The sequence below is a fragment of the Choloepus didactylus genome, chromosome 1 (assembly GCF_015220235.1).
Source record: "Choloepus didactylus isolate mChoDid1 chromosome 1, mChoDid1.pri, whole genome shotgun sequence".
NCBI classification, from domain to species: domain Eukaryota; kingdom Metazoa; phylum Chordata; class Mammalia; order Pilosa; family Megalonychidae; genus Choloepus; species Choloepus didactylus.
The window spans coordinates 20,637,380-20,646,166 of NC_051307.1; the positions used below are offsets into that span (position 1 = coordinate 20,637,380).

The 8,787-nt window shown below is 34.4% G+C and overlaps 1 pseudogene; it reads left to right on the top strand.

Moving 5' to 3' along the window:
- Positions 1-6,161: 6,161 nt before the first annotated feature.
- On the top strand, positions 6,162-7,102 carry LOC119504667 (annotated as a pseudogene).
- The last annotated feature ends 1,685 nt before the right edge of the window (positions 7,103-8,787 follow it).

Sequence of the window (8,787 nt, forward strand, 5' to 3'; positions counted from 1 at the left end):
TCTGTCAAGTCTAGTTCATTTATCATACAATTCAAAATCTTTGTTTCCCTGTTGATCTTCTGTCTAGATGTTCTATCCATTGATTAGAGTGGTGTATTGAAGGCTCCAACTATTATTGTGGAGTTATCTACTTCTCCTTTCAGTGTTCTCAGTGTTTGCCTCTTGAATTTTGGGGCACTCTGGTTTGGTGCATAAATATTTATGACTGTTATGTTTTCTTGATGAATTGACACTTTTATTAATATATAGTGTCCTTCTTTGTCTCATTTTTTAATATTCATTTTATTGAGATAGATTCACATACCACTCAGTCATACAAAACAAATCATACATTTGATTGTTCACAGTACCATTACATAGTTGTACATTCATCACCAAAATCAATCCCGTACACCCTCATTACCACACACACAAAAATAACCAGAATAATAATTAAAGTGAAAAAGAGCAACTAAAGTAAAAAAGAACACTGGGCACCCTTGCCTGTTTGTTTGTTTCCTTCCCCCACCTTTCCACTCATCTATCCACAAACTAGACAAAGGGAAGTGTGATCCCCATGGCCCCCCAATTTCTTTGCCTCTTTTAATTGTTTATTTTTAAAGTCTACTTTGGTGTTAATATAGCTACTCCCACTTTTTTATGGTTGCTCTTTGCATGAAATATTTTTTTCCAACCTTTCACTTTCAGCCTACTTTTGTCCTTGTGTCTGAGGTGCGTTTCTTGTAGACAGCATATAGATGGGTCCTGTCATTTAATCCATTCTGCCAGTCTGGGTCTTCTTATTGGGGAGTTTAATCTGTTAAAATTTAGTGTTATTACTGTAAGGGCAGTACTTTTTTCTATCATTTTTTCTATCATTTTCTTTTTCAGATTTTATATATCATGTCTTATTTTTTCCTCTTTCTCTTTTTACCCTCCTGATAATCTTCATTTCTACACTCTTCTACAAACCTCTTTCTCCTGTCTTTTCCTATCAGGTTGTAGCACTCCCTTCAGTATTTCTTGTAGTGCTGGTCTTATTCATGAAGTCTCTCTGTAACTTTATCTGGAAATATTTTAATCTCTCCCTCATTTTTGAAGGACAGTTTTGCTGAATATAGAATTCTTGGTTGGCAGTTCTTCTCTTTCAGTATTTTAAATATATCATACCACTGTCTTCTCACCTCCATGATTTCTGTGGAGAAATCTGTACACAGTCTTATCAAGCTTCCATTTCATGTGATGGATTGCTTTTCTCTTGCTGCTTTCAGAATTCTCTCTTTGTCATTGATATTGGACAATCTGATCAATAAGTGTCTTGGAGTAAGTCTATTGGAGTCTATTCTCTTTGGGGTGAGCTATACTTTGCGAATCTGTAATTATCCATCTTTCATAAGAGTTGGTCAATCTTCAGTGATTATTTCTTCTATTATTCTATCTGCCCCTTTTCCCTTCTTTTCTCCCTCTGGGACACTCATAACATGTATATTTGTGTTTTTCATGTTGTCACTCAGATCCCTAAGACCCTGCTCTTATTTTTCCATTCTTTTCACCATCTGTTCTTTCATGTGTGTGAAATCAGATGTCAGGTCTTCCAATTCACTGATCCTTTCTTCTGCTTGTTCAAATCTGTTGTACCCCTCCATTGTCTTTTTCATGTCCTTCATTATGTCCTTTATTCCCCAAAGTTATGCCCTTTGCTATTTCAAGTTTATGAATTCTTTCTTATTGTCATCCAGTGTCCTCTTTATATCCTTCGTCTCCTTTGTTACGCCTTCCCTCAGTTCATTGACTTGATTTTTGAATTGATTTAGATTTGTTTGAACATCTCCAATTAATTCTTCCTTCAGTTCATTGAATTGATTTAGCAATAATTGTTTCAAACCCTGCATCTCAGTTGAACTATTAGTTTGTTCCTTTGGCTGGTCCATATTTTCATTTTTCCTAGTATGGGTCATTATCTTAAGCTGTCTAGGCATCTGATTTTCTTGATTAGTTTATTCTGGAGCTTGTTTTCACTCTTTTACCTAGGGTTTTCTTGTTGGTTGGGTTTTTTCTCTAATCCTTGATTTTCAGTTTAGCCTATTCTAGACCTTTAACTTAGATTCTGTTTAGTTCATCAGAGTTTTTCACCTCTTGTTTTTCTGTTTCTTACCCTGCCTCTATGTAGCCTTCTTGTGTGATTGCCTCCTCAGAGATGGTCAAATCCATTCAGGATTTCCAAGTCCAGAGAGGCCCATGTCTCTGGAAGAGGGTATGGAGTTTCCTTGAGAATGAGACCCTCCCAATAGACCTTTAAAGTCTATGCTTCTCCTATGCTGTCCAGCAGGAGTCACTTACCAGCGCACCATTTCCCCACCAGTGTAAGGAGGTGTGGAGACTTTAGTTCTCTGGGTGACCCTGACCCTTTCAGGGGCAGAGCTGACTGAAGCTAGTTTCTGAATTCCAGCCCCTGGGATCTGAGTTCCTGAAATGAGGGCTACCACTGTAGCTGGGCCATGCTCCCCTCTTCTTTGGAAGTTGTGGTGTTTATGAATTTTCTCTGCCACTAGACATTGCTTTGCCTCTCAGAGCTATCTTAGCTCTGCTTTTGCCTGGGCCTACATTGCAAATCTTTGAGGCTTTCTGTAATGGGCTTCTTAGAATAATTGTTTAAGAAAAAGATAAAAAGATAAAAAAATCACATAAAAAGGGAAAAGAAAAGAAGAGCCCAGTAGGGATTATTTACAGTCCTTGCAGATCTAACGGGTTATTGAAATGCTAAAAGACAAGGAGTTGAGGTGATTAAGGAACAATCAAGAAAGCAGAGAAGCTGGCTTTTCAGTAAGGCCTCTTGACCCCTGGATTTGCATATGTGCCTGATTCTGTTTGAGCCCTGCCCTTCTCCATATTGTGTTCACTGGAACTCCAAAGAGTCTCTGTTTTTGTTTTGTTTTGTTTTATTTTATTTTATTTTATTTCATTTTCTCTTCTTTTCTTTTCTTTTTTTTTCTTTTTTTTTTTTGCTGTTTTTGCTAGCCCTATCTCCTCTCTGCTGAGATGACTACTGCCAGATTCTCTGGTGTCTGGTCTCAGTCTATCTACATTTGGAGTTTTTGATCAGCAGTCTGAGTTTTTAATCAGTGCTGCAACTGCTGTTTCCCTCTTGGTTCCCAGCACTGATGGCCTGTCTTCCCATGGGACTGTGCATGGAAAGGAGGGGTGCAGGCCCCCTAGCCCTAGATTTTGCTGATCTCAGGTGTTCCATGCATTTGTGATTGTTGTATGAAGTATTTCCAAAGTCAAATTGCTCTGCTATGTCTGGTACAAGTAGTTCCTGGCTTTCTACCAACTGCCCTGGAGGATTAACTAAAACACACACCTCACCACTCCACCATCTTGCACTGCCTCTCAGCAATATACTTTTAAAAGAAAATTCAATGATCTATTTTTCTAAGAAAATTTAAATTTGATATTTCCTTGATATTTATGTACTGAAAATTATGTTTTAAATTTTCTTAAGATCTGTCAGTAATAATTTTGCTTAATTCATTTTCTTTTATCTATAGAGTGGAAGTTTGAAATAATTAATTGCTACAGAGAAAATCTTCATATATGCTATGGTTGCCTTTGATCATATGTAAAAATGTAATTCACAAGATAATAAATACTTCCACTTAATTTCCAATGTAAGGTAATTTTAGCCATATGCTTTTGATCTGAATAATCCTTAGGTGATTGGCTGTTTATAACTATTAAAAAGATGACTTCAACCTGTCTAACTCATGTGTTTTTATCCTTAGTTTCATTTTAAGTTTGACTTCAGAAAGTTAAATATTAAATGGGAAAACTGAGGGGAAAATGTTTTAACAATTTTTGTAGATACACACTGATTAAGTAGCCTGATGTAAGATCTATCATTTCTCATTATCTTTGTTTAGAAGAAATAAATCAAGTTTGTAAGTGAAGGTATAAAAAAAATGAGTGCTTAATATAAAATTTAATGTTTATTGTCATAAAGTATTGTTTATGTGTCCTTAATTTATTATATTCACTATTATCTTTTCAAAGTATTAATACATAACACATAATATATTGTAGAATATTGAACATTTGAGAACTAATGCTGCAGATATTTTTGCTTCTATATTTATTCACTCATTTAGCAAATTGCTTTCATTGAATAATAGTATCTAAGGTGTTTGTGCTTAGAATAATATGTATTCTTTCAAAAGTTTCATTATTTAGAAAGCATCACTGAGAAAAGTTTATTTTCTCTCAGTTGGGGCACAACATTTGTGCTGTTTAAGGAAGTAAAGGGACAGTAAAGGTTACAGTGCTATTAAAGAAAAACTAACATTTTACAATTAATCTCACCAATTCTTAATTAAATGCTTCTGGAGAGGACAGAAAACTTGGAGGAACACAATGATTTTATTTGTTTAAAGAAAACATTATGTATACTTTGCATTATTTATCTAAGCCAAGAACTAGTTGTGCAGGTTTGCATTATTTTTCTAAGCCAAGAACTAGTTGTGCAGGTTTGTATATTTATGTCCCCCAGAAAAAGCCATATTCTTTAATGCATTCTTGTAGGAGAAGACATATTAGTGTGGATTGGGTTGGAACCTATTGGTTCAGTGTTCATGCAATGTGACCCACCCAACTGTAGGTGATAACTCTGCTTGGATAATTCCCATGAAATTATGTCCCCACCCATTCAGTGTGGGCCTTGTTTAGTTTACTAGAGCACTATATTACCTCAGACAGAAGGAGCTCATTGTTGGCTGGAGCTGATACAGACATTTTGAAGATAGCCATTGGGAGCTGATGCAGACATTTTGGAGAATGTCATTTTGAAACACAACCTAGGAGTAAGCAGACACCAGCCATGTGCCTTCACAAATAACAGAGGTTTTCTGGATGCCAATGGTCTTTCTCCAGTGAAGGTACCCTTTGTTGATGGACAATTTATGGCCCTAAGACTGTAACTGTGTAACCAAATAAACCTCCTTTTATAGCAGCCAATCCATTTCTGGTGTTTTGCATTCTGACAGCATTAGTAAACTAGAACAATCATTAAGCATTTCCATCATGTAAAACAAATGATGGATGAGGGGTTGTGTAGTGGAACCTTAGAAAAATTGTATTTGATTTTCCAAAAATACTTTCTGTTTGAATTGTCTATCATGCACACATATTTTGTAAAACAGAAACAATTAGTTTTTAAAGAACTGAAAATAATCTACATATAAATATATTTTAAAGACATTCAATTATATTAAAGTGTTATGGTAAATAACCATAAACATTGTGATGATTTGGGCTATTGTGGTATAATGAAATGTAATTAGAAAATTAAACAAAATAAACAAAAGACAAATTTATGCCAGCTTGTATAACTTTGAAACCCCATTTGGTCAAATATTTACATTTTGAGGGAAAATACAATAGAATATATATACAAATATATCTGTAACTTGTGGTTATATTCAACTTCTATCAACCAGTTCTCATTTATGTTATATAGGCTAAATTTAATTAATATTTAGGTGTTCTCTTTGAAGATAAATGTGCTAATATTCCATTTTTAAATGATAGTGATTTTGAAGTTATAGAAACATTCTCATATTTATTTGTTTGCAATTAAAATCTTTGCCAGATCAGGTAATACACATTCATTCATTGTTTCACTGAATGATTATTTACATACCTTTCAGCAAGTGCCTGCTAGTTGGTACATTCACATATCAATAAATAATACTTGATACACTTCAAACTTCAAGGTACTTAGTTTTGAAATAGTCCTTAAAACTGTAAATGTTGAGATAATACAAGGAACAAAAAGGTACCTAACTAAGCATATGTAGGTGATGCATGATTAGCTTTCACTGAATTGTGAAATCCCAAAATTTTCCAAAGGATCAACAGCAGTTTCACTATGAGAATGAAATTTAAAAATAAAAATGCTAGTTAAAAACTGAGCATGAATATTCAAAGAAACATCATAAATGCATGGGATTTTTTAAAACAGTAGTTCTAGTAATTGAAATTGGTGATTAAAATATCACTAACAAAATTCATCATCAACCACATTCAAACTATTTTCTGGGTGTTTCTCATCACTACCTTCTTAGGAATTTGATCCCAACTTTTGAATGTTGGGTTCATTTACTCCAGAAAGAACCATGTGGGAAGTTCAGATGGACATCTACAACCTCAACAATGTGAATGTTTATCCTCATTGGGCTCTCTGATCTGGAGGTGCCATACCTCTGTTTGTGGTTTTTGCTGATATCTATCAGGTCACCTTAGTGGGAAATGGTGCCATTCTCCTGGCCATTGGGACTGAGAAAAAGCTATGCATAACCATGTATTACCTCTTGGCAAATTTGTCACTCTTAGACATATTCTGCCCATTGGCTACTGTTCCCAAGATCCTTGAGAACCTCCTTACTAACAAGCAAAGCATTTCTTTTGTTGGCTGTGCTTTGCAACTTTACTTTTGGATGGCCATGTTAGGGAAAAATGTCTTCCTTCTTACCATAATGGCTTATGACCAGTATGTGGCCATTTGTATGCCCATTCATTACACCCACATCATGACTAAGATGTTCTGTGCCCAGCTGATGGCTGGATACTAGGCAGTAGGTTTTCTTGATTCCTTCCTGCATATGGTGCTCATGATCTGCCTGTCTTTCTGTAAGTCCAATTGGGTTAACCAATATTATTGTGAAATCCTGCCATTGTTGTCTTTTCCTGTTCTTCCATGTATGTGGCAGAGATGGTTGTTTTACTTTTTGCAGGTGTCTTGGGGTACAGTGACTTTCTGACCACCTTTATCTCTTATATCTACATCATATCCAACATCCTAAAGATCTGATCAGCCAAAGGGAAGCACAAAGCTTACTCTACATGTGCTTCTCACCTCCTTGTCATGGGTCTATTTTATGACACAACCACATTTATCTATGTCTGCCCCTCCTCCTGTCAACACTCCCCAGCCAGAGACAGGCTCATCTCAATGTTATATGGGTTTATCACCCCAATGTTAAACTCCATTATCTACAGTTTGAGAAATACAGAGGTTAAAGGAGCACTCAGAAAGGTTTCATGTCATAAAATGCATTTACAGATCATATAGTATTAACAAAATTAATTAATAGCACTCTACTTAGATTGCATTAAATCTAAGTAGGAAGAATTGGAATAATTCATAGAAAGATATCTCTATTTAGATAACTTTCTATATAGAGTATACATACTTATGTTTTTTTATAGAAATTTACAGCCTTATACTCACTTATATTCATAAAATTAGAGTTATGTCTCTCCATATATCTGTATTTTTCTTTCTATTGGGAACACAAAAATTTGTTATCCAAAAGTAGACATTGTAAAGTATAAAACAGAGAACTGTTAATAATCTCACTTTCATAAGTAGTATAAACTGGGCCTGTGTTAAGTGTATTCACATATATGGTCACTTTACTATGTCCATGTCTATATCCATATTGAATTCCATTGCCATGCCTATATCTATATATATCCATGTATATATCCATGTTTTCATCTATAACATATATATATTATTTATATCTATATATTTTTCTTTTTTTCTATATCTATAAGAAACTGCCTGTAGATATTCCTCTTACTTCCTTTACCTTAATTGCCTATCTGCTTAGCCTCTCATGCCTCCTTTATGCCTCCTTAGCTTTGTCATTGCACTCTTCTTCAGCTCTCATTTCCTTTACTATGTATCTCCATTTTTCTTTTTTTGTGACCACATTTACTCATTCCCACCTGTCCCTCCAAATACAGCACTTACTTTTCTGTACATCTGATCTTAGATATCTAATTCATTTCAACATATTACTAACACATTAATCTTAAAATTGTCAAAATTAAATTATAATCGTGTAACACACACACTAATCTTCATGTCAGATACCTTGTATTTTTGTTATTTGTATGGAATTTTCCTAGTTTTTCAGATTAAAACTGCTAAAATTAGGCTCTACTTTTTCTTGATGTTCAGCACTTCTATTCAGCATGAACAGAGTTATTATTTCTGACCATGGATTACTAGCCACTTTCACTTGATTTTCTCATCCTGTCACTTCTCAAAATGCAAACTATTTCTCTCTGGACCACTGCTTATGCAACACGCTATTTTAAGTCAGCAAAAATGTATAATTTTATCCATAATATTCACCAATTCTGTGAAATTCTGTGACTTCCTAAAAAAAGTTCCATTCTGGTGGCTACATATATTTGCATTCTAACAGGCAGTATTCATATACTCTCTACATTGACTGACTATTCACACTCTAACATTCAATATCTTTACTCTTCTACTTAAGCTCAACTTGTGCTTTCTTTATGACTAGGTGTACTGTTCATATCACTGGTGAAGTATTCTTATATTATTCAAAGGCATACTGTTCTTTCCCCCTTTTGACTGTCACTGACTTTTTAGCCATTTCCAAAGATTTATCAAATAACAGCCTTCTCATTTTTAGCTTTTCCTCAAAAACTAGAGGCTATAAGCATTTTGAAATGCCATGCTTCCAAGTCAAGTACATTTTCCAAAACTCCGTAACATCCCAGTATATTTCTTCTATAATTTTCCATAGCTATTCTAAGTAATTTTGATCAAATATCTCTTACTTAGACTGTTACTGAATGTAAAAACCCACATAGATTAGAAAAATAAAATTAAGTAATAATCACACATGGTTTTATTCATTCATTTTATTCTCTAAAGCATACTTTATATGTGATATAAAAGAATCAAGTACTTCCCACTGTATAAAAAATGATATT